We start from the raw sequence: 24071 nt of genomic DNA on the forward strand, positions 1-24071 counted from the left end.
TATGGCCCCGGAAGATGACTGGTTAGCCAGAGACGGGTAAGATTCCTCAAGGGAGGAACAACCTAAGACAGGCACAGTCGCAGGGGGGCCATCAGGTGAGAATTTGGGGATCAACAGAGGTGAGGCTCAGAACCTCACCCCCCCCCCCTGCTTTCAGAGAAATCTTCTGCATCCGTGAATGTCTTGCTGCCCTTGTCTAGCCTGGATTAATACTTAGTCCATAGGCACACACCTGATCATCTGATCATCTACATTTGCCTTCTTACAGCACTAAACTATGTTTCTACCTTTATCTTGCATCTACCTACCACTTCAGCATTTTATTAAAAATAAAAATAATAATAATAATAGGAGAAATGTGGGATCAACATATAAATCAAGTACAAAAATCAAACGAATATTCATATTTGACCTGATTGTTTATAGGTCATATTGCATGATCAAAACCGAAAGTTTCTGTGATGACTGCCCTTGTACTGTTCACCATGTAAGAATTTATTCACTATGTAAGAATTCGTTCACCATGTAAGAACTTGTTCGTTATGCTTCAGAAGATTGGAGACTGACGAGAATTAGGCTTGAGATGGATTAATGATTGTACATTGAGCGTTGACCCCCCTATTCTGATTTTTATTGTTGTTAACAACCATTTGATCAATATGAGAGATGCCCTCTCAAAAAAAAAAAAAGACGAAGTTTTATTAACTGTTAGTCTGCTCTCAATGTTGAAAGATTGCAAAGAATTCTCTAATTGTTTTATCAAAACAGTTTCTCATGCTTAAAGTCTCAATGAGTTGTCTGAATATTTAAGATAAGATCTTAATATGAAAAAACTAAAAGCTAAGCTTTGCTAATAACTGTGTAACCTTCTGTATTTGCCTTTAAAATCTTTTATTTTCAGTCTAGTTAAATAAATATTGTTTCATAGTAACTTACGATTCTATTTAAACAAATGCCTTAAAAAAACTTTAACAGCTTCCCAAAATCAAATTGAAAAAGGTGCTTTTACCTCTAGTTAACTCCAATTTTTTCCAGAGGGCCCCTGGAACATGTCAGAAGAATTTTTTCTCATTAGGGAAAGTATTTGGCCAATTTGGCTTTTTTTTCTCATTAGAGAAAGTATTTATCCAATTTAGCTTATTTATCTGATATAAACTTAGCTGCTAAATTGCCTAGAAGGCACTGTCAAGGGGAATGATGCTAAATTTTGTTACTGAATGTTTTGTGTTAGAAAAATATCCAAATTTCCTTATGTCAACTGTCTTACAGTAAGTTTTCATCAGATCTTTAACCATTGTTGTTTGCAAGTCTTTTGTCATTTATATTCACTGTTTTGTTACTCTTAAACTAGTAAAGAACTAGATTTCACCAGAACAAATATTAGTTACATAAGAAGTAAGTTAAAAAGGCAGAAGAGGGACCCCAAACTCCACTCCGTGACCTGGTAAACATGGCCTTTAAAGTCTTTAATACCGGTGATGAAGAACATGAGAGGACAGTATCCCAAACCCGAGCCTTCATGGCAGCCCTATTGCCGGCAAGACAGGGGTCTCATCACACCAAAGACCAGTCCGGAGCTCGTGAGCCTCCGGGACCCTGCTTCCAGTGTGGCCAAGAGGACCGCTGGGCAAAGAGGTGCCCCAACCCGACCAACAAGCCGACTAAATCCTGTCCAGTTTGCAGTAAAAGAAGTCATTGGAAAGTAGAGTGCCCAGTTGGGGAACGTCATCCTCCCATGACAGTCTCATGAGAGGCAGGCATCCCTGAGGGACTCCCCTCCGGACCTACTGAACCTACTTGAAGACTGAAGATGCCTAAACTTGAACACCCCTGTCATGCTTGCCGAGCCCAGGGCCACACTGAGTAGCAGGTAAGTCCATCTCCTTTTTGGTGGACACGGAGGCTGCCTACTCTGTTTTGCCTTCCTTTCACGGGCATTTACATCCTTCCCAGGTCTCGGTCGTGAGTGTCATGAGAACCCCCTCTAAGCCTCTAGAGACAGGTCTGGTAGCCTACACGTTTAAGAGCCATCTTCTTACACACTCATTTCTAGTCATCCCATCCTGTCCCTTCCCTTTGTTAGGGAGAGATCTCCTCTCCAAGCTTAGTGCCTCCATCTCCCTGCCTCTTATTCATCCCCAACCGAGCTCACTCATCATCTTAGCCAATATAAGATGTAGCCCTGAGCCCTCCTAGACCTTCCTGTACTGTTGACCGGCATTAACCCAATAGTCCGAGACACCTCTACTCCTGTAGTGTCGAGCCATCATACTCCAGTCCTCATCCACCTCAAAGACCCATCCTCCTCTCCTTCTAAACCCCAATTTCCTATTTCCCAACCCATTGCAAAGGCATCCAAGCTGTCGTTAACCATCTTCCTTCCCTAAAGCTTCTGGTACCAACTAATTCTCCCTGTACACTCCAATCCTTCCAGTCAATAAGCCATCGGGGGCCTACCAGCTTCTTCAAGACCAGCAGATAATCAACGAAGCTGTAGTCCCTCTTCACCCGGTCATCTGTAACCCTTATACTCTTATCTCAAGTTCCCCTGAACACCTCTCCTACCTACCTTACTTCTCACTCCTAAGAAAAATACCCCCTTGTCCTGCCCAATGCTCATCTTTCCATTCTTTAATCCAGTCTGCCTGCTACAAACAAGCCTCAGTCTGTCTCTCATCATCTGGACTACAGTATTAGATGGGGCAAAGCCTGAGTGATCATGCTAGATATATCTTTCCTGACAGATGAAGACAACATACCTGCTAGAACCTCCAGCCATCAACCAGCCTTAAACCCCACCCCCCCACGATGCCCCTTGTCAGCCGGAAGTAGCCAGATCGAGTTGTTGCCCATTATGACCGAAAGGCTGGAATGTAAGGCTGGAGGCACTGGAGGGAGGAAAGCGAGGACAGTGCAAATGGAACAAAGACAGCACCAAATAGCTCTGTGCCATATAAGGAAGGAACGGACAGCTCTTCGGAAATTCCAGTCCCATGACGTGCCGACAAACTCCGGATGCAAACCCCCTCTATCCAGAAGGAGGAGACCTCTGGCTGTCCATCACGTAACCCGGAGCCAATAAAAAATTCCCCACATACTCCTTGCATGTTGGCCCACTTCCCCCTCCCCTCCCTGTGCTTATAAAAACTCCCCGCCTATCTGGTTAGGGGTGATTTCTCCAGCCTCTATTTATGTAGACTGGTGAACCTCACCCGGGATTGCACTCAAATAAACTGCCTGGCCCTTTGTTGCCTCTCGTTGCCTGCTTATTTTGGCTAGAATTTATCTTACATGGACTTGTTAAGTGGTCTCAAGTATCTTTGGTGAGACATTTAGTTTATCAGCCCTCTAGGTAATTCTGCAAAATTAGCATAACACAAGAAATTTACTGCTTTGGTCCCCTCCCAGGATAACAGCTTCCGGGTTTGGGAGCATATCAGTTAAGACTTGTCTGCCTTTCCTCCAAGGTGGGCAGAGTTATTCGTTTGTGTGGGTTTTTTTTTCAAAAGGCAATTTTGGCTTTAAAGTGGGATCTCCCTGTCTTTATTATGCTGTTTATAGGTGGGCCTTTTAGCAGGCTAGAGTAAATCCTACGATGATCTAATTGACATACAATGAAGACATGGGATGTACTCAGATACTTTTCCTTCTCTGGGAAATATTCAAACATTCAAGGCCAAGTTGCTCTTGACCTTTTGAGCTTTAACTGATTAACTGATTAACTCTGAGTCTTTTTTTTTTCATTTTATTATCATTAATCTACAATTACATGAAGAACATTATGGTTACTGGAGTCCCCCCTTCACCAAGTCCCTCCCCCCAACAAACCCAATTACAGTCACTGTCCATCAGCATAGTAAGATGCTGTAGACTCATTACTTGTCTTCTCTGTGTTGCACAGCCCTTCCTATGCCCCCCCCACACATTATACATGCTAATCATAAGGCCCCCTTTCTTTTTCCCTGCACTTATCCCTCCCTTCCTACCACCCCCCTGCCCAGTCCCTTTCCCTTTGATAACCGTTAGCCCATTCTTGGGCTCTGTGATTCTGCTGCTATTTTGTTTCTTCAGTTTTTCTTTGTTCTTATACTTTACATATCAGTGAAATCATTTGGTACTTGTCTTTCTCTGCCTGGCTTATTTCACTGAGCATAATACCCTCTAGCTCCATCCATGTTGTTGCAAATGGTTGGATCTGTTTTTTTCTTATGGCTGACTATAATAATATTCCATTGTGTATATGTACCACATCTTCTTTATCCATTCATCTACTGATGGACATTTAGGTTGCTTCCATTTCTTGGCTATTGTAAATAGTGCTGCGATAAACATAGGGGTGCACCTGTCTTTTTCAAACTGTAGTGCTGCATTCTTAGGGTAAATTCCTAGAAGTGGAATTCCTGGGTCAAATCGTATTTCTATTTTGAGCTTTTTGAGGAACCTCCATACTGCTTTCCACAGTGCTTGAACTAATTTGCATTCCCACCAGCAGTGTAGGAGGGTTCCCCTTTCTCCACAACCTCATCAACATTTGTTGTTGTTTGTCTTTTGGATGGTGGCGATCCTTACTGGTGTGAGGTGATATCTCATTGTGGTTTTAATTTGCATTTCTCTGATGACAAGCAATGTGGAGCATCTTTTCATGTGTCTGTTGGCCATCTGAAATTCTTCTTTGGAGAACTGTCTGTTCAGCTCCTCTGCCCATTTTTTAATTGGATTATTTGCTTTTTGTTTGTTGAGGTGTGTGAGCTCTTTATGTATTTTGGATGTCAACCCTTTAGTGGATCTGTCATTTATGAATATATTCTCCCATACTGTAGGGTACCTTTTTGTTATATTGATGGTGTCCTTTGCTGTACAGAAGCTTTTCAGCTTAATATAGTCCCACTTGTTCATTTTTGCTTTTGTTTTCCTTGCCCGGGAGATATGTTCATGAAGAAGTCGCTCATGTTTATGTCCAAGAGATTTTTGCCTATTTTTTTTCTAAGAGTTTTATGGTTTCATGACTTACATTCAGGTCTTTGATCCATTTCGAATTTACTTTTGTATATGGGGTTAGACAGTGATCCAGTTTCATTCTCTTACATGTAGCTGTCCAGTTTTGCCAGCACCATCTGTTGAAGAGACTGTCATTTCCCCATTGTATGTCCATGGCTCCTTTATCATATATTAATTAACCATAAATGTTTGGGTTAATATCTGGGGTCTTTATTCTGTTCCACTGGTCTGTGGCTCTGTTCTTGTGCCAGTACCAAACTATATTGATTACTGTGGCTTTGTAGTAGAGCTTGAAGTTGGGGAGCAAGATCCCCCCCAACTTTATTCTTCCTTCTCAGAATTGCTTTGGCTATTCAGGGTCTTTGGTGTTTCCATATGAATTTTTTTTTTTTTTTTTTTGCTGTTTGAATACATTTTTATTTCTTTGTAACATCTGTAACAAGTCTTTCAGATCAAAAATTACAAAACGTTGACTTGCTGAATAGTTTTTTTTCACTAGCACTTGTTAAGTACATGTTTGTTGACTTACATTCCCTTGAATAATAGCAAGTCATGTGTGGAAATATTTAATAACTGTCATCAGACAAATAAATAGCAATTTTGTCACTTGAATTAGAAAAAGGAGGAGGGCAAACCAAAGAAGGATACATTGATTTAAGCCCCATCATCGTGTGTCTTAGAAAGTTGAAAGCTAATCAAATGCAATTTTATTATGCAGGAATGTGTATGAGGCCAAAGCTAAAATAATAACACAGAATAAAATAATCAAAATGGAAATAAAACAATTAGATAATTACAAAAGAACAAAACTACTGACAATGTAGATGAAATGGCCCAGTCTAATCTCTGTATTAAACCTGGAATAACAGATTTCAGAAAGTCATTTGATAGTGTTTTGGAGAGTAGAGATTTGCATATTATATTTGAAATTGAAGCACAGAATTAAATTGTATGAGTTCATCTACTCACTTGTACTTTCTGTTAAAATGTACCCTTACAAACCATTTCACACCATTAATTATACATTTTCTACAGTGACATCTAAGATCATTGCAAAATTTTCACAAAAGGGAAAAATTCCAATGTGAGAATCCCTTGGATTTTTTGGGTAAAGGGAGGATTGGAATCTGAAAGTGACATAAAAAGATAGTGTGTCTTCTACATTGCACTGGAAGTTATTTTAAAATATGTCTATAAGCTCTTTTACTCCATTTTGACAATGGAGCACCCTATACTTTTGACTTCTAAGCCAGCCAGGAAATGGTGTGTTCCCAGAGTGAGTTTCATTGTTCACATACATTTATTGAATTATGCAAGAGAGGTTATTTCCCCATAAAAACAGTCATTTTGAAAATGTGCCTGGAATTACCCTAAAATGGAACTGGTGATTATATATATATATATATATATGTAATACTTGGCTTAAAAGAAATTCATTTTTACTGCCTTCCTTGAACCTGACATTTAGTGGACCTTAGGAAATACAAATGGGCTAAAATTCTGGGAGTTTTTTCTTGTTTTCATTTTACAGACAGGTATAGCAAGGTAGAGTTAACTCAAATGTGTATAAGCCACCTGTGGATCTTGGTAAAATGCAGCTAATTCTGTAAATTTGGGTTGAGGGTATGGGCGTTTGCATTTCTATCAAGTTTGCAGGTAATACCAAAGTTGGTGATCTATGGACCACATTTTCAATAGCAAAGATTTAAAAGCAGGAAACCATTGGGAGCATTTCTTGGTGCTCCACTCGATTCACCTAGGTAAGAACAGAGAAAGAGTGGTAGATGCTGAAAGAATAAACAGGCCAGGCAAAATTTATAGCTTTTTATATGCCAGGTGATGCCACAAGATGTTGTTATTGGAAAAGAAGAATATTAACTTCTGTAGCTTTCAAAAAAGTGAACGGTAAACATCAACACTAACAGCAATAAAAATACACATTGTGTAACTAGAAGGCAAAGATAACTAGTACACCAGATCTGTTGAATTCTGAGCCCTTCAATAGCTAGCAGTTTAAATTTCAGAAGAACACACAAAGTAAGCAAACAAAAAAGGAATAAAACCCAACAGTGTTGTAGAAACTTTTTCTGCTATTTCTCTACTAATGATTCTTCTAGTTTGCAACACATAGACAGGTTTTACCTCAAAGTAGCTCATCTCAGACACTATGGGGAAAACAGAAAGAGAAATGTGTAAAGTTTAGGAGGTGTTAACAAGCTCTGGCTTATTCAGTTGGAGATACACCCAGTATGCGTTAGACCTTCCTTTTTGACCCCAACCTTGACCCAGAATAATCACTAAAAAGAATGTGTTAGAGCACTAATGCTGTCTACAGTAAATCTGTCTAGCTATGCCCATGTCCTCTGGCATCCATTGAACTTTCTTTCAAACTCATTTCACTTGGAAATGAAAAAATAAATACATGATTTATTCCACTTTCTGTGCTACATCTAATGCATAATGATGTTACTGGATTAATCTTTTTTTTGAGAGGGCATCTCTCATATTTATTGATCAAATGGTTGTTAACAATAATAAAATTCTGTATAGGGGAGTCAATGCTCAATGCACAATCATTAATCCACCCCAAGCCTAGTTCTCATCAGTCTCCAACCTTCTGAAGCATAACGAACAAGTTCTTACATGGTGAACAAATTCTTACATAGTGAATAAGTTCTTACATGGTGAACAGTACAAGGGCAGTCATCACAGAAACTTTCGGTTTTGATCACACATTATGAACTATAAACAATCAGGTCAAACATGAATATTCGTTTGATTTTTATACTTGATTTATATGTGGATCCCACATTTCTCCCTTTATTATTATTTTTTTTATTTTTAATAAAATGCTGAAGTGGTAGGTAGATGCAAGATAAAGGTAGAAAACATAGTTTAGTGTTGTAAGAGAGCAAATGTAGATGATCAGGTGTGTGCCTGTAGACTATGTGTTAATCCAAGCTAGACAAGGGCATTAAAACATCCACGGATGCAGAAGATTTCTCTCAAAACAGGGGGGGTAAGGTTCTAAGCCTCACCACTGTTGATCCCCAATTTCTCACCTGATGGCCTCCCTGCAATTGTGCCTGTCTTAGGTTGTTCCTCCCTTGAGGAATCTTACCCATCTTCCATATGAATTTTTGAACTATTTGTTCTAGTTCATTGAAGAATGTTGTTGGTAATTTGATAGGGAATGCATCAAATCTGTATATTGCTTTGGGCAAGATGGCCATTTTGACGATATTAATTCTTCCTAGCCTAGAGCATGGGATGAGTTTCTATTTATTAGTGTCCTCTTTAATTTCTCTTAAGAGTTTCTTGTAGTTTTCAGGGTATAGGTCTTTCACTTCCTTGGTTAGGTTTATTCCTAGGTATTTTATTCTTTTTGATGCAATTGTGAATGGAATTGTTTTCCTGATTTCTCTTTCTATTAGTTCATTGTTAGTGTATAGGAAAGCCACAGATTTCTGTGTGTTAATCTTGTATCCTCTAACTTTGCTGTATTCCGATATCAGTTCTAGTAGTTTTGGAGTGGAGTCTTTAGGGTTTTTTATGTACAATATCATGTCATCTGCAAATAGTGACTGTTTGACTTCTTCTTTACCAATCTGGATTCCTTGTATTTCTTTGTTTTGTCTGATTGCCATGGCTAGGACCTCCAGTACTATGTTTAATAACAGTGGGGACAGTGGGCATCCCTGTCTTGTTCCAGATCTCAAAGGAAAAGCTTTCAGCTTTTCACTGTTCAGTATGATGTTGGCTGTGGGTTTATCATATATGGCCTTTATTATGTTGAGGTACGTGCCCTCTATACCCATTTTGTTGAGAGTTTTTATCATGAATGGATGTTGAGTTTTGTAAAATGCTTTTTCAGCATCTATGGAGATGATCATGTGGTTTTTGTCCTTTTTGTTGATGTGGTGGATGATGTTGATGGATTTTCAGATGTTGTACTGTTCTTGCATTTCTGGGATGAATCCCACTTGGTCATGGTGGATGATCCCTTTGATGTATTTTTAAATTCATTTGCTAATATTTGTTGAGTATTTTTGCATCTATGTTCATCAGGGATACTGGAGTGTAATTTTCTTTTTTGGTGGGGTCTTTACCTGGGTTTGGTATTAGGATAATGAGTTTGGGAGTATTCCCTCCTCTTCTATTTTTTGGAAAACTTTAGGAGAATGGGAATTATATCTTCTCTGTATGTCTGATAAAATTCCAAGGTAAATCCATCTGGCCCGGGTGTTTTTTTCTTGGGTAGTTTTTTGATTACCACTTCAATTTCTTTGCTGGTAATTGGTTTGTTTAGATTTTGTTTCTTCCTTGGTCAGTCTTGGAAGGTTGTATTTTTCTAGGAAGTTCTCCATTTCTTCTAGGTTTTCCAGCTTCTTAGCATGTAGGTTTTCATAATAGTCTCTAATTTTTGTATTTCTGTTGGTTCCATCGTGATGTTTCCTTTCTCGTTTCTGATTCTGTTGATGTGTGTTGATTCTCTTTTCCTCTTAATAAGTCTGGCTAGAGGCTTATCTATTTTGTTTATTTTCTCAAAGAACCAGCTCTTGGTTTCATTGATTTTTTCTATTGTTTTATTCTTCTCAATTTTATTTATTTCTTCTCTGATCTTTATTATGTCCCTCCTTCTGCTGACTTTAGGCCTCATTTGTTATTCTTTTTCCATTTTTTATAATTGTGATGTTAGACTATTCATTTGGGTTTGTTCTTCCTTCTTTCAATATGCCTGCATTGCTATATACTTTCCTCTTAAGACTGCTTTCACTGCTTCCCAGAGAAGATGGGCTTTGTGTTGTTGTTGTCATTTCTTTCCATATATTGCTGGATCTCCATTTTAATTTGGTCATTGATCCATTGACTATTTAGGAGAGTGTTGTTAAGCTTCCATGTGTTTGTGAGCCATTTTGCTTCCTTTGTACAATTTATTTCTAGTTTTATAACTTTGTGATCTGAGAAGTTGGTTGGTAGAATTTCAATCTTTTTGAATTTCCTGAGGCTCTTTTTGTGGCCTAGTATGTGGTCTATTCTGGAGAATGTTCCATGTGCACTTGAGAAAAATGTGTATCCTGTTGCTTTTGGGTGTAGAGTTCTATAGATGTATTTTATGTCCATCTGTTCCATTGTGTTGTTAAGTGCCTCTATGTCCTTACTTATTTTCTGTCTGGTGGATCTGTCCTTTGGAGTGAATGGTGTTTTGAAGTCTCCTAAAATGAATGCATTGCATTCTATTTCCTCCTTTAGTTCTGTTAGTATTTGTTTCACATATGCTGGTGCCCCTTTGTTGGGTGCATATATATTTATCATGGTCATATCCTCTTGTTAGACTGAGCCCTTTATCATTATGTAATGTCCTTCTTTATCTCTTGTTACTTTGTTTTGAAGTCTATTTTGTCTGATACTAGTACTGCAACACTTGCTTTTTTCTCCCTGTTGTTTGCATGGAATATCTTTTTCCATCCCTTGACTTTTAGTCTGTGCATGTCTTTGGGTTTAAGGTGAGTCTCTTGTAAGCAGCATATAGATGGGTCTTGTTTTTTTATCCATTCAGTGACTCTTTGTCTTTTGATTGGTGTATTCAGTCCATTTACATTTAGGGTGATTATCGATAGGTATGTACTTATTGCCATTTCAGGCTTTAGATTCGTGGTTACCAAAGGTTCCAGGTTATTTTTCTTACTATCTAAGAGTCGAACTTAACTCACTTATTATGCTGTTACAAACACAATCTAAAGATTCTTTTCTATTTCTCCTCCTTTTTCTTCCTCCTTCATTGTTTATATATTATGTATCAAATTCTGTTCTTTTTGTCTATCCCTTGATTGACTTTGAGGATAGTTAATTTAATTTTGCATTTGCTTCATAATTAGCTGTTCTACTTTCTTTACTGTGGTTTTATTGCCTCTGGTGACAGCTATTCCACCTTAGGAACATTTCCATCTATAGCAGTCCCTCCAAAATAGACTGTAGAGATGGTTTGTGGGAGGTAAATTCTCTCAGCTTTTGCTTATCTTGAAATTGTTTAATCCCTCCTTCAAATTTAAATGATAATCTTGCCAGATAAAGTAATCTTGGTTCCAGGCCCTTCTGCTTCATGACATTAAATACATCATGCCACTCCCTTCTAGCCTGTAAGGTTTCTCTGAGAAGTCTGATGGGCTTTCCTTTGTATTGATCTTATTTCTCTCTGTGGGTGCTTTTAGCAGTCTGTCCTTATCCTTGATCTTTCCCATTTTAATTACTGTGTGTCTTGGTGTTGTCTTCCTTGGTTCCCTTGTGTTGGGAGATCTGTGGATCTCCATGGCCTGAGAGACTATGTCCTTCCCCAGATTGGGGAAATTTTCAGCAACTACCTCCTCAAAGACACTTTCTATCCCTTTCTCTCTCTTCTTCTTCTGATATCCCTATAATGTGAATATTGTTCTGCTTGGATTGGTCATACAGTTCTCTCAATATTCTTTCATTTTTAGAGATCCTTTTTTCTCTCTGTGCCTCAGCTTCTTTGTATTCTTCTTCTCTAGTTTCTATTTTATTTATTGTCTTCTCCACCGTATCCAACCTGCTTTTAATACCCTCCATCGTGCTCTTCAACAATTGGATCTCCGACCTGAATTCATTCCTGAGTTCTTGGATGTCTTTCCATACCTCCATTAGAATGTTGATGATTTTTATTTTGAACTCCCTTTCAGGAAGCGTCACGAGGTCCATATCGTTTAAATCTTTCTCAGGAGTTGTATTAATAATTTAACTCTGGACAAGGTTCCTTTGGCATTTCATGTTTGTATATGGCGCCCTCTAGTGTGCAGAAGCTGTAGTCTCTGGAGCTGCTCAGCCCCTGAAGCAATGTCGGGGGTCGCAGGGGAGCGGTATTGGTGCCTGAGGGGAGGAAAGAGCTGTTTCCCGCTTCCTGGCTGCTGTGCCTGCCTCCACTGCCTGAACCAGTGGGTGGAGCACACAGGTATAAGTTTTTGTCCCAGAGTAGCCGGATATAGATCCCTGCTTTCCCAAGCAGCCGGAATCCCATTCTCCCCCAGAACTCTGCCTGTATTAACTTTCCAACCTGGCAGTCATGCGAGTCTCATGAAAGCACCATGAAATGTAGGTTTGTGCTCCCAGAGCAGATCTCTGGAGCTAGGTATTCAGCAGTCCCAAGCCTTCCACTCCCTCCCTGCTTCATTTCTCTTCCTCCCGCGGGTGAGCTGGGGTGGGGGAAGGGCTCGGGTCTCACGGAGCCACAGCTCTGGTACGTTACCCAGTTCAGTGAGGTCTGCTCTTTTCTCCAGGTGTGTGCAGTCTGACACCGTCCTCTTTCCTGTTGCTCTCTCAGGATTAGTTGCACCAACTATATTTTCTAATTGTATCCAGTTTTAGGAGGAAGCCTCTGTCGCTCCTCTCATGCCGCCATCTTTAATCCCAACTCTGAGTCTTTTCTGGATTTGTAGTTTTAATTGGTTAATTGAATACTTTCTAGAGGCCTTTACTGACCTTGTTCTCTTTCCACCCTGCTCGTATCTATTTTCTTGCCTAACAGTTTTATTTCTGGGTTTTGTGTCCATTATTGTAAGTGGAGTATTGAAGTCACCTACTCTTTATTGCTAGCAGTTTATCTCTTAAAATCTGTGTATACCCCATAGATATTGCAGGTTCAATTCCAGACCTGTGCAATAAAGCGAGTTAAATGAATTTTTTGTTTTCCCAATGTATATAAAAGTTTTCTGTTTACACTATACTGTAGTTTCTTAAGCATGCAATAGCATTGTCTCAAAAACAATGTACATACCTTAATTTAAAAATATTGCTAAAAAATGCTAACCATCATTGAGTTTTCAGCAAATTATGATCACCAATCACAGATCACCATAATAAATATAATAGTAATGAAAAAGTTTGAAATATTGTAGAAATTACCAAAATGTGATGCTGAGACACAAAGTGAGCAAACACTATTGGAAAAATAGTTCCAATAAGACTTGCTTGAGTTGTAACTATACTTGTCATGGTGAGCATTCTATAATGAATAATAATGTTGAATCACTGTGTTGTACATTGGAAGCTAATAAAACATTATGTTAGCTATATTTCAATTAAAAAGTTAAGTAAAATTTAAAAAATCAACTTATTCCACAGAGGTTGCCACAAACCTTATAATTTATAAAACACAATGTCTGCAATGTGCTTGAAAGTGATGTACAGTAAAGTGAGGTATGCCTGTATATATGTGTGTGTATATATGTACATGTGTATGTATAAACACACACACTGGTGTTGGGTGTCTATATATTTTTAATTGTTATATTTTCCTGTAGTATTGGGGTTTTTATCATATGACTTTTGCCTCTAAAGACAGTTTTTGACTTGATGTCTATTTTGTTTTAACATCTATATAAATATAGCCACCCTTGCTTCCCTTAGGTTATATGTCTGTGAAATATTTTTTTCCATCCCTTCTCTTTCAGCCTATGTGTGTCCTTAAGTCTAAAACAGTCTCTTGTAGACAGCAATTCTTGGGTTCCTGTTTTTTTATCCAGTCAGGTAATCTATGCCTTTTGATTTGTAGTTTAATCAATTTACATTTAAAGTAATTGTTGATAGGTAGGCTTACTATTGCCTTGTTGTTTTCTGGTTTTCAGTTATTTTGTCCCTCTCTTCCTGTCTTGTCCTCTAATTATTTATTGATTTATTTGTAGTGATTTGCTTTGAATCTTTTAATCTTTTGTCTATCTTTTGTAGGCTTTTTGTTTGTAGCGAGCTTTTTGCATAAAATGTCATGTATTTATAGCCATCTGTTTTAAGTTGATAACAATTTAACCTCAGTTGCACACAAAAACTCTACACTTTTATTCTTCTCCCCACACTTTATGTTCTTATAGTCCAAGTTTACTACTTTTTATATATCTATTAAAAATTGTTAATCTTCTAAGTTTTAAATTTGGGTTAAAAGTAACTTACATATCACCATTACAGTGTTAGATTATTCTGTATTTGTCTATTTACCTTTATTAGTGCTATTTATACTTTCATACACTTCCATGTTTTCATTTTGATTTGAAGAACACCCCTTTCTTGTAAAAGACAGGTCTAGTGGAAACATACTCCCTTGGTTTTTGTGTGTCTGGGAAAGACTTTATCTCTTCATTTGAGAAGGATAATTTTTCCAGGTATAGTATTCTTGAGTGGCAAGTTTTTTCTTTTAGTATTTTGAGTATATCATACCATTCTCTCCTAGCCTGCAAGGTTTCTGCTGAGAAATCTAATAATCTTACTGGGATTTTCTTCTCTGTGATGAGTCACTTTTCTCTTCCTGCTTTCAAAATTCTCTTTGTTCTTCACTTTAGAAAATTTGATAGTATGTCTCAGTGTACTCTTATTTAACTTTATCTTATTTAGGGTCCTTTGAGCTTCATGAATTTGGATGTCCATTTCCCTCCCAAGATTTGAGAACCTTTTAGCCACAATTTCTTTAAATAAATGTTCTTCCCTTTGCTCTCTCTCTCTCTCCTGAGACTCCTAGAAAGTACACACTGGTCTTTTTGTTGCAGTCCCATCAAATCTCAAGGGGATTCCTCAACTCTTTTTCATTCTTTTTTCTCTAACTATAAAATTTCAAATGACCTGTCTTCAAATTTACACATTGTTTCTCCTTTATTGAGTTTACTGTTGATATTCTTTATTACATTCATTGTATTCTTAAGCTCCAAAATTTGAGTCTTGTTTATGATTTCTGTCTCTTTGTTGAACTTCTCATTTTGTTCATGAAATATTTTCCTGTTTTCTTAGTTTTCTGTTCTCTTGTAACTCACTGATCCTCCTTAAAACAATTACTTGTAATTCTGTGTTAAGCAGCTCTTAGATCTCTGTATCTCTGGGTTGGTTACCTGAAATTTATTGCTTTCCTTTGGGAGTGTTATATTTGCTTGGTTTTTCATGTTCCTTGTAGCTCTGCATTGATGTCTCTGCATTTGAAAGAGCACTCACCTCTCCCAGAATTTACAGACTGAATTCAGTAGGGAAAGAGCTTCACCTAAGGGCGGCCATAAGGAGGCTGGTGAGTTGGGTGTGGTGTCTCCAGCTCTGTTGTGGCAGAGGGGAACTAACATTGTGGACTACAGCCAGCTCCATCAGCTGAAACCAGCATTGATGAAGACTGGGGGCGTTCATGGCGGGAAAAGCTACTGGTACCTACAGCAGAGGCAAGAGCTACTAGGACCATTGGTAGCAAAGGCTCTCAACTCCTCCTGCTTTTCTTTTCCCCCATAGGGGGATGTCATGGTGAAGAGGTCCCCTTTGGTGGCAGGGTGCAGGCACATTAAGTTGCAGCACCAAAATCCAGATCTTAAGCATATACAAGGTGGGATGGGAGGGGGTGCAGTGGCTCTAGCCTCAAAGGGAGCGCAGTAGTGTCTCCTGATCCACAAGATTCCAGGCACCTCTATCAGCTGGGATAACTGTAGGCAAACAGTGGGTGTCCTCAGTGGGAAAAGCTGCATGTGTCTGTTGTGACAGCAAAGGCTGCAGGGGTACTTCTCTTTTCCCTCAGAGGGAGCTCACAGCTGAGGAAATCCCTCTTGGCACTGAACTGTGCCAGGTTAGGGGAGGGTGACATGTAAAATGCTTTTTATAAAGCTTTTCTGTGCCGCTGTCCTCAGTTTTGGTATTCCACTAGGTTGTAGCAATGCCTTAACTGTATCTAGTACTGCCCCAGGTCTGTTTTCATCAGTGGATAGTTGTTAAATTATTATTGGAGAACAATAGCTGGGAATACCTATTCTTCCATCTTACGCTAGGCTATCTTACACTTTTTTGTTTACATCCCCATGCTTTGCTTATTTTCTAGCTGGAATATTGTGCCTTTTGACCCCCTTCACGCATTTTTGCCACACACACCCCACTTTAACCCCCACCTCCAGCAGCCATCAATTTGTTCTCTGTGTCTATGAGCTCGTTTTTTTAAAACTACGCGTAATTGAAATCAATACGGTATTAGTCTTTCTCTGTCTGACTTACTTCACTTAGCATAATACCCTCAAAGTTCATCCATGTAGTTCTATTTTTAATGTTTTGAGGACCCTCCCTACTGTTTTCCCTACTGGTGGTAACAATTTACATTCTACCAACAGTGCACAAGGTTTCCCTTTTCTACACATTCCCCCAATACCTGCAATTTCTTGTCTTTTTGGTAATAATCATGCTAACAGGTATGAGGTGATATCTTGTGGTTTTGATTTGCATTTCCCTGATAACTAATGATATTGAACATCTTTCCATGTACCTGTTGGTCATCTATCTGTCTTTGGAAAAATGTCCATTCAGACTGTCTGCCCATATTTTAAACAGTTGGGGTTTTTTTTTTTTACAGTTGAATTGTATGAGTTCTTTATATGCTTTTGATATTAATGCCTTATCAGATACATGGTTTGCAAATACCTTCTTCCATTTCATAGGTTACCTTTTCACTCTGTTGATGGTTCCCTTACAGTACAAAAAGTTTTTAGCTTGATGTCATCTCACTTGTTGATTTTTTTATTTTGTTACCTTTGCTTTTGGCATCAAATCCAAAAAATCATTTCTAAGACCAGTGTCAGGGAGCTTACTGCCTCTGTTTTCTTCTGGAACTTTTTTGGTTTCAAGTTCAAGTCTTTAACACATTATGAGTTGATTTTGCATCTGGTGTAGGATAATAATCCAGTTTTATTCTTTTATCTGTGGCTGTCTAGTTTTCCAAACACCAGTTATTGAAAAGACTGATCATTTCACATCATATATTCTTTGATCCTTTGTTGTAAGTTAATTAACTGTGTATGTATGGATTTATTTTTTGGGCTGTTACATTTCATTTTCTCTTTTTTTTTATGCCAATACCATACTGTTTTGGTTACTATAGCTTTGTTTGAAATTATGGGATGTGATGCCTCCAGCTTCATTCTTTCTCAGGATTGTGGAGGCTATTCAGGGTCTTTTGTGATTCCACACAAATTTTAGAATTGTTTTTTGTAGTTCTGTGAAAAATGCCATTGGAATTTTCATAAGGATTGTATTGAATCTGCAGATTGCTTTGGGTAATACGGACATTGTAATACTATTTTTCCATCCAAGAGTATGGAATTTCCATTTATTGTGACTTCTTCAGTTTCTTTCATCAATGTCTGACAGTTTTCAGTATACAGGTTTTTTACCTCCTTGGTTAAATTTATTCCTAGATATTTTATTCTTTGTGATTGTAACAACAGTTGTCTTAATTCTCTTTCTGATAGTTTGTTATTTGTATATAGAAATGCAACATACTCTGTATATTGATTTTGTATCCTGTAATATTACTGGATTCATTTATTAGTTCTAACAGGTTTTTCGTGGATCTTTATGATTTTTCTATAGAGTTATTACTTGTCTTCTCTGCACTGTACTGCCTTCCCTGTGTCCTACCTATATTGTGTGTGTGCTAATTATAGTGCCCTTCACATTCCCCCTGCCACCCACCCTCCTCAATCCCTTCCCTTTGGTAACCACTTGTCCCTTCTCAGAGTCTGTGAGCCTGCTGCTGTTTTGTTCTTTCAGTTTTGCTTTATATTTATACTCAGTGAGTGAAGTCATTTAAGGAGATGGGTTCAAGAAAAAGTTGCTTATGTTTATATTCAAGAGATTTTTGCCTGTTTTCTTCTATGAGTTTTATGGTTTCATGACTTTCATTCAGGTTTTTGATCCATTACAAGTTCACTTTTGTGTATGGAGTTAGACAATAATCTAGTTTCATTCTCTTACATGCAGCTGTCCAGTTTTCCCAGCACCACTTGTTGAAGAGATGGTCTTTTCCCCATTGTATATCCATGACCTCTTTATCATATATTAATTGGACATATGTGTGTGGGTTTATATCTGGGCTCTCTATTCTGTTCCACTGATCTATGAGTATGTTCCTGTGCCAGTACAAAATTGTTTTGATTACTGTAGCTTTGTAGTAGAGCTTGAAGTTAGGGAGCATAATTCCCCCAGCTTTGTTCTTCCTTCTCTGGATTGCTTTGGCTGTTGGGGGTCTATTATGGTTCTATATAACTTTTAGAACTATTCTAGTTTGGTGAAGAATGCTGTTGATATTTTGATAGAGATTGCATTGAATCTGTAGTTTGCTTCAGTAAGGATGGCCATTTTGACAATATTAATTCTTCCTACCCATTAGCACAGGATGTATTTCCATTTACTGGTGTCTTCATTAAGTTCTCTCATGACTGTCTGTAGTTTTCAGAGTATAGGTCTTTTTCCTCTTTGGTTTGGTTTATTCCTATGTATTTTATTCTTTTTGATGCAATTGTAAATGGAGTTGTGTTCCTGATTTCTCTTTCTGCTAGTTTATTGTTAGTATACAGGAATGCAACAGATTTCTGTGTTTTAATTTTGTATCCTGCAACACTGCCAAATGCAGTTACTAGTTCTAGTAGTTTTTGGGTGATTCTTTGGGGTTTTCTATGTACAATATCATGTCATCTGCAGACACTGGTAGTTTAACTTGTTCCTTACCACTCTGGATGCCTTTTATTTCTTTGTGTTTTCTGATTGCTGTGGATAGGACCTCCAGCACTATGCTGAATAAAATTGGGGAGAGTGGGCATCCTTGTCTTGTTCCCAACCTTAGAGGAAAGGCATTCAACTTTTTTCTGTTAAGTATGATGTTGGCTGTGGGTTTGTTGTATATGGCCTTTATTATGTTGAGGTACTTGCCCTCTATACCCATTTCGTTGAGAGTTTTTATCATGAATGGATGTTTTGTCAAATGCTTCCCTTCACATTTTTTTTGCATTTATTTTTATTAAGGTATCATTGATATATAATCTTTTGAAGATTTCACATGAGCAACATTGTGATTACTGCAGCAACCTATTATCAAGACCCCACCACATACCCCACCACATCTTACTACAGCATAGTAAGATGCTGTAGACTCACTACTTGTCTTCTCTATGCTGTACTTCCCTGTGCCTCCCCCTATATTATGTGTGCTAATCATAATGCCTCTTACTCCCCTTATCTTTCCCTTCCCACCCACCCTCCCCAGTTCCTTTCCCTTTGGTAACTATTAGTCCATTCTCGGGTTCTGTGAGTCTGTTCCTGTCATGTTCCTTCAATTTTTGCTTTGTTGTTATACTCCACAGATGAAGGAAATTATTTGATACTTGTCTTTCTCTGCTTGGCTTATTTCACTGAGCATAATACCCGCTAGCTCCATGCATGTTGTTGCAAATGGTAGGATTTGTTTTCTTCTTATGGCTGAATAGTATTTCACTGTGTATATGTACCACATCTTCTTTATCCATTCATCTATTGATGGACACTTAGGTTGCTTCCATATCTTGGCTATTGTAAATAGTGCTGCGATAAATATAGGGGTGCATATATCTTTTTGAATCTGTGATCCTGTTTTCTTTTGGTAAATTCCTAGGAGTGGAATTCCTGAATCAAATGGTATTTCTATTTTTCATTTTTTGAGGAACCTCCATACTGCTTTCACACAATGGTTGAACTAATTTACATTCTAACCAACAGTGTAGCAGCATTCCCCTTTCTCTACATCCTCACCAGCAATTGTTGTTCTTTGTCTTTTGGATGTTGGCCATTCTAACTGGTGTGAGGTGATATCATTGTGGTTTTAATTTGCATTTCTCTAATGATTAGCGATGTGGAGCATCTTTTCATGTGCCTGTTGGCCATCTGAATTTCTTCTTTGGAGAAGTGTCTATTCAGATCCTCTGCCCATTTTTTAATTGGGTTATTTGCTTTGTGGTTGTTGAGGTGCGTGAGCTCTTTATATATTTTGGATGTCAACCCCTTATCGTATATGTCATTTATGAATATATTCTCACATACTGTGGGGTGCCTTTTTGTTCTAATGATGGTGTCTTTGCTTTACAGAAGCTTTTTGGTTTGATATAGTCCCATGTGTTCATTTTTACTTTTGTTTCCCTTGCCCGAGGACATATGTTCATGAAAAAGTTGCTCATGTCTATATTCAAGAGAGTTTTACCTATGTTTTCTTCTAAGAGTTTCATGGTTTCATGATTTACATTCAGGTCTTTGATCCATTTCAAGTTTACTTTCATGTACGGAGTTAGACAGTAATCCATTGTCATTCCGTTTATGTAGCTGTCCAGTTTTGTCAACACCAGCTATTGAAGAGGCTGTCATTTCCCCATTGTACGTCCATGGGTATCCTGCTGCTTTTTGGTGGAGTGTTCTGTTGATGTCTGTTAGGTCCATCTGTTCTAATGTGTTGTTCAGTGCCTCTGTCTCCTTATTTTCTGTCTGATTGATCTGTCCTTTGGAATGAGTGATGTGTTGAAGTTTCCTAAAATTAATGCACTGCATTCTATTTCCCCCTTTAATTCTGTTAGTATTTGTTTCACATATTTGGGTGCTCCTATGTCGGGTGCATAGATATGTATAATGGTTAAATCCTCTTGTTGGACTGACCCTTTTATCATTATATAATGTCCTTCTTTGTCTCTTGTTACTTTCTTTGTTTTGAAGTCTGTTTTATGTGATACAGGTACTGCATCTCCTGCTTTTTTCTTCCTATGGTTTGCATGAACTAACTGTTTCCATCCCTTCATGTCTGTGTATGTCTTAGGGTTTGAAGTGAGTCTCTTGTAGGCAGTATATAAATGGGTCTTGCTTTTTAATTCATTCTGTAAATATGTGTGTTTTGATTGGTGTATTCAGTCCATTTACATTTAGGGTGATAATTAATAGATATGTACTTACTGCTATTGCAGGCTTTGAATTTGTGGTTACCAAAGGTTCAAGGGCAACCTCTTTACTATCCAACAGTCTAACTTAACTCACTTATGCTATTATAAATACAATCTGAAGATTCTTTTTTTCCTCCCTTCTTTTTCTTCCTCCTCCAGTCTTTTTATGTTAGGTTTCATATTCTTTACTCTTTGTATATCTCTTGACTTTGTGGGTAGCTAATTTAATTTTTTATTTGCTTAGTTATTAATTGGTGTGCTTCCTTTACTGTGGTTTTATTTTCTCTGGTGACAGCTATTTAGCCTTCAGAGCACTTCTATCTAGAGCAGTCCCTTTAAAATACACTGTACATAGTCTGTGGGAGCTAAATTCCCTCAACTTTTGCTTTCTGGAAATTGTTTAATCTGTCCTTCAAATTTAAATGAAAATCTTTCTGGGCAGAGTATTCTTGGTTTGAGGCCCTCCTGTTTCATTGTATTAAAAATATCATGCCACTCCTTTCTGGTATGTAAGGTTTATGTTGAGAAGTCTGATGGTAGCTTGATGGGTTTTCCTTTGTAGGTGGTCTTTTTACCTTGTCTTGTTGCTTTTAATACTCTATCCTTGTCCTTGATCTTTGCCATTTTAATTTATAAGTATTGGTGTTGTCTTCCTTGGGTCCCTTGTGTTGGGAGGCCTGTGCACTTCCATGACCTGAGAGACTATTTCCTTCTGCAGTTGGGAAAGTTTTCAGCAATTATTTCTTCAAAGACACTTTCTATCCCTTTTTCTCTCTTCTTCTTCTGATTAACCTATAATACAAATATTGTTCCATTTAGCGTGGTCACAAAGTTCTCTTTTAAATTCTTTCATTCCTGGAGATCTTTTTCTGTCTGTGCCTCAGCTTCTTTGTATTCCTGTTCTCGAATTTCTATTCCATTTACTGTCTCCTCTACCTCATCTAATCTGCTTTTAAATCCCTCTATTGTATGTTTCATTTCAGCTACTGTATTTTTCAACTTGTCTATCTGTCTTGAATTCATTTCTTAGATATTGAATATTTTTCTTTAATTCCATTAGCATGCTTATGACTTTTAGTTTGAATTCTTTTTCAGGAAGATTGGTGATTTCAGTTTCACTGAGCCCTTTCTGGTGTTCGAGGGATTTTGAATTGAACAAGATTCTTCTGCCTTTTAATAATTCTTGAGCAATGGTGGGGGTTGCAGGCAAGTGGTGCTGGTGCCTGCTGGTAGGACAGAGCGCTTTCCTGCTTCTCAGTTGCAGTGCCTGCCTTCACTGTCAGGGCCAGTCAGCCACATACGCACGGAGCAGCCTCTGCATTAAGTTGGTTTAGTTGCCATAGGTGGGGCTGCTGTCCAGTTGGCCTGTAGCAATGGTGGAGGCAGGATGTTTTTGCACAGGTGCTGGAGGGGAGGAAGGAGCAGCAGTCTACTTGTTGTGGTGGGGGCCCATGGGACTGTGTTACCAGCCAGTCGGATGCTGTGCCTGAAGCTCCTGAAAGTACCCAAACTGATGGGCTGAATGTGCCTGGACAAATTTGTCTGCCTGTTCCTTCTCCTCAGCAGCAAGCTCTGTGTAATCCTTACCCCTTTAGAATCCCTCTCACTGTTGGGAAGTGTCTCCAAGCGCCCGCCTTTCCTTTGTCCCAGAGCAGCCGATTGTGGGGATCCATTCTCCACAAGTGGCTGGAATCTCAGTCTCTCCCTGTCTTCGGCCTAACTTTGCTTTCCAACCCCTATAATCTCCTAAGCACCATGTAGTGTGGGTTTGTGCTCCCTGAGTAGATCTCCAGGGCTGGATATTTATCAGTTCTGTGCTTCTATTCCCTTCCCACCTTGTTTCTCTTCCTTCCACAGGTGAGCTGGGGTGGGGAGAGTGCTCCTGTCCCACCAGGTCGTGGCTTTGTTACTTTACCCTTTTCTATGAGATGTTCTCTTCCCAGATCTATTTTGGCTGATGCAATCCTATTTATAGTCACTCTTTTAGTATTAGTTGTGTTTGCTGTATTTTTGTATTATATGTGGTTTTGGGAGGAGATTTCTCACACCGCCATCTTTTTTTTCCAGAGCTCCTTCACATTTTTTAATTGCAGTTTTTTTTAACCATTGTTTTGTGAGATACGAGTTCTCTATACAATAATGTTGTTTGCACATTTTTTTTTGAGAGGGCATCTCTCATATATATTGATCAAATGGTTGTTAACAACAATAAAATTCTGTATAGGGGGGTCATTGCTCAATGCACAATCATTAATCCATCTCAAGCCTAGTTCTCATCAGTCTCCAATCTTCTGAAGCATAACGAACAAGTTCTTACATGGTGAATGAATTCTTACATAGTGAATAAGTTCTTACATGGTGAACAGTACAAGGGCATTCATCACAGAAACTTTCAGTTTTGATCATGCATTATGAATTATAAACAATCAGGTCAAATATGAATATTCGTTTGATTTTTATACTTGATTTATATGTGGATCCCACATTTCTCCCTTTATTATTATTATTATTTTTATTTTTAATAAAATGCTGAAGTGGTAGGTAGATGCAAGATAAAGGTAGAAAACATAGTTTAGTGTTGTAGGAGAGCAATTGTAGATGATCAGGTGTGTGCCTGTAGACTATATGCTAATCCGAGCTAGACAAGGGCAATAAAACATCCATGGATGCAGAAGCTTTCTCTCAAAACAGGGGGGTTGAGGTTCTAAGCTTCACCACTGTTGTTCCCCAATTTCTCACCTGATGGCCTCCCTGCAACTGTGCCTGTCTTAGATTGTTCCTCCCTTGAGGAATCTTACCCGTCTCTGGCTAACCAGTCATCTTCCGGGGCCATACAGGGAAATGTAAAGTTGGTAAGTGAGAGAGAAGCCATATTGTTTGAAAAGGTTAGCTTTTTACTTCTTTGCAGATTTATGCCCTGTGGCTTCTATGCCCAGCACTTGTCTCGAGGTATCTTTACCACCTGGAGGAATTATGATACTCGGTAAATTCGATATGAGGCACGAATTCTATTTAAGGGTTGTAATTAGGAAGGAAGAAGAAAAGCTATAGAGGTAGCATATGGAAGAAAACATGGGAGGATTGATTATTTCTTTGACATATCTTCTTGTAGAGTACCTTAAGTATGTATAGGTTTTAAACTACTAACTTGCGCACACATATTAACATAATAGGAATACGGTGTTTGCACATTTTTGTACCTGTACAGTTCTCAAGATATTTAATAGCACAGCCTTTACTTTTCCTAGGGTGGTTTGAACACTCAGTCCAAGTACTTGAAAAGTAGTTATGAACAAAAAACAAAACCTAAGAAAGGACACTCAGTTTCTT

General features: G+C 38.3%; 2 protein-coding genes across 2 annotated transcripts in view; one reads left to right on the forward strand and one right to left on the reverse strand.

The window, feature by feature from the left end:
• Nucleotides 1-24071, reverse strand: part of LOC140847731 (endogenous retrovirus group FC1 Env polyprotein-like) — a 491917-nt gene that overhangs the window by 241582 nt on the left and 226264 nt on the right. The window lies entirely within an intron of this gene.
• LOC108387533 (uncharacterized) overlaps nt 1-24071 on the forward strand; it is a 127160-nt gene that overhangs the window by 36772 nt on the left and 66317 nt on the right.

The sequence above is a fragment of the Manis javanica genome, chromosome 2, assembly GCF_040802235.1.
Source record: "Manis javanica isolate MJ-LG chromosome 2, MJ_LKY, whole genome shotgun sequence".
Lineage (NCBI taxonomy): Eukaryota > Metazoa > Chordata > Mammalia > Pholidota > Manidae > Manis > Manis javanica.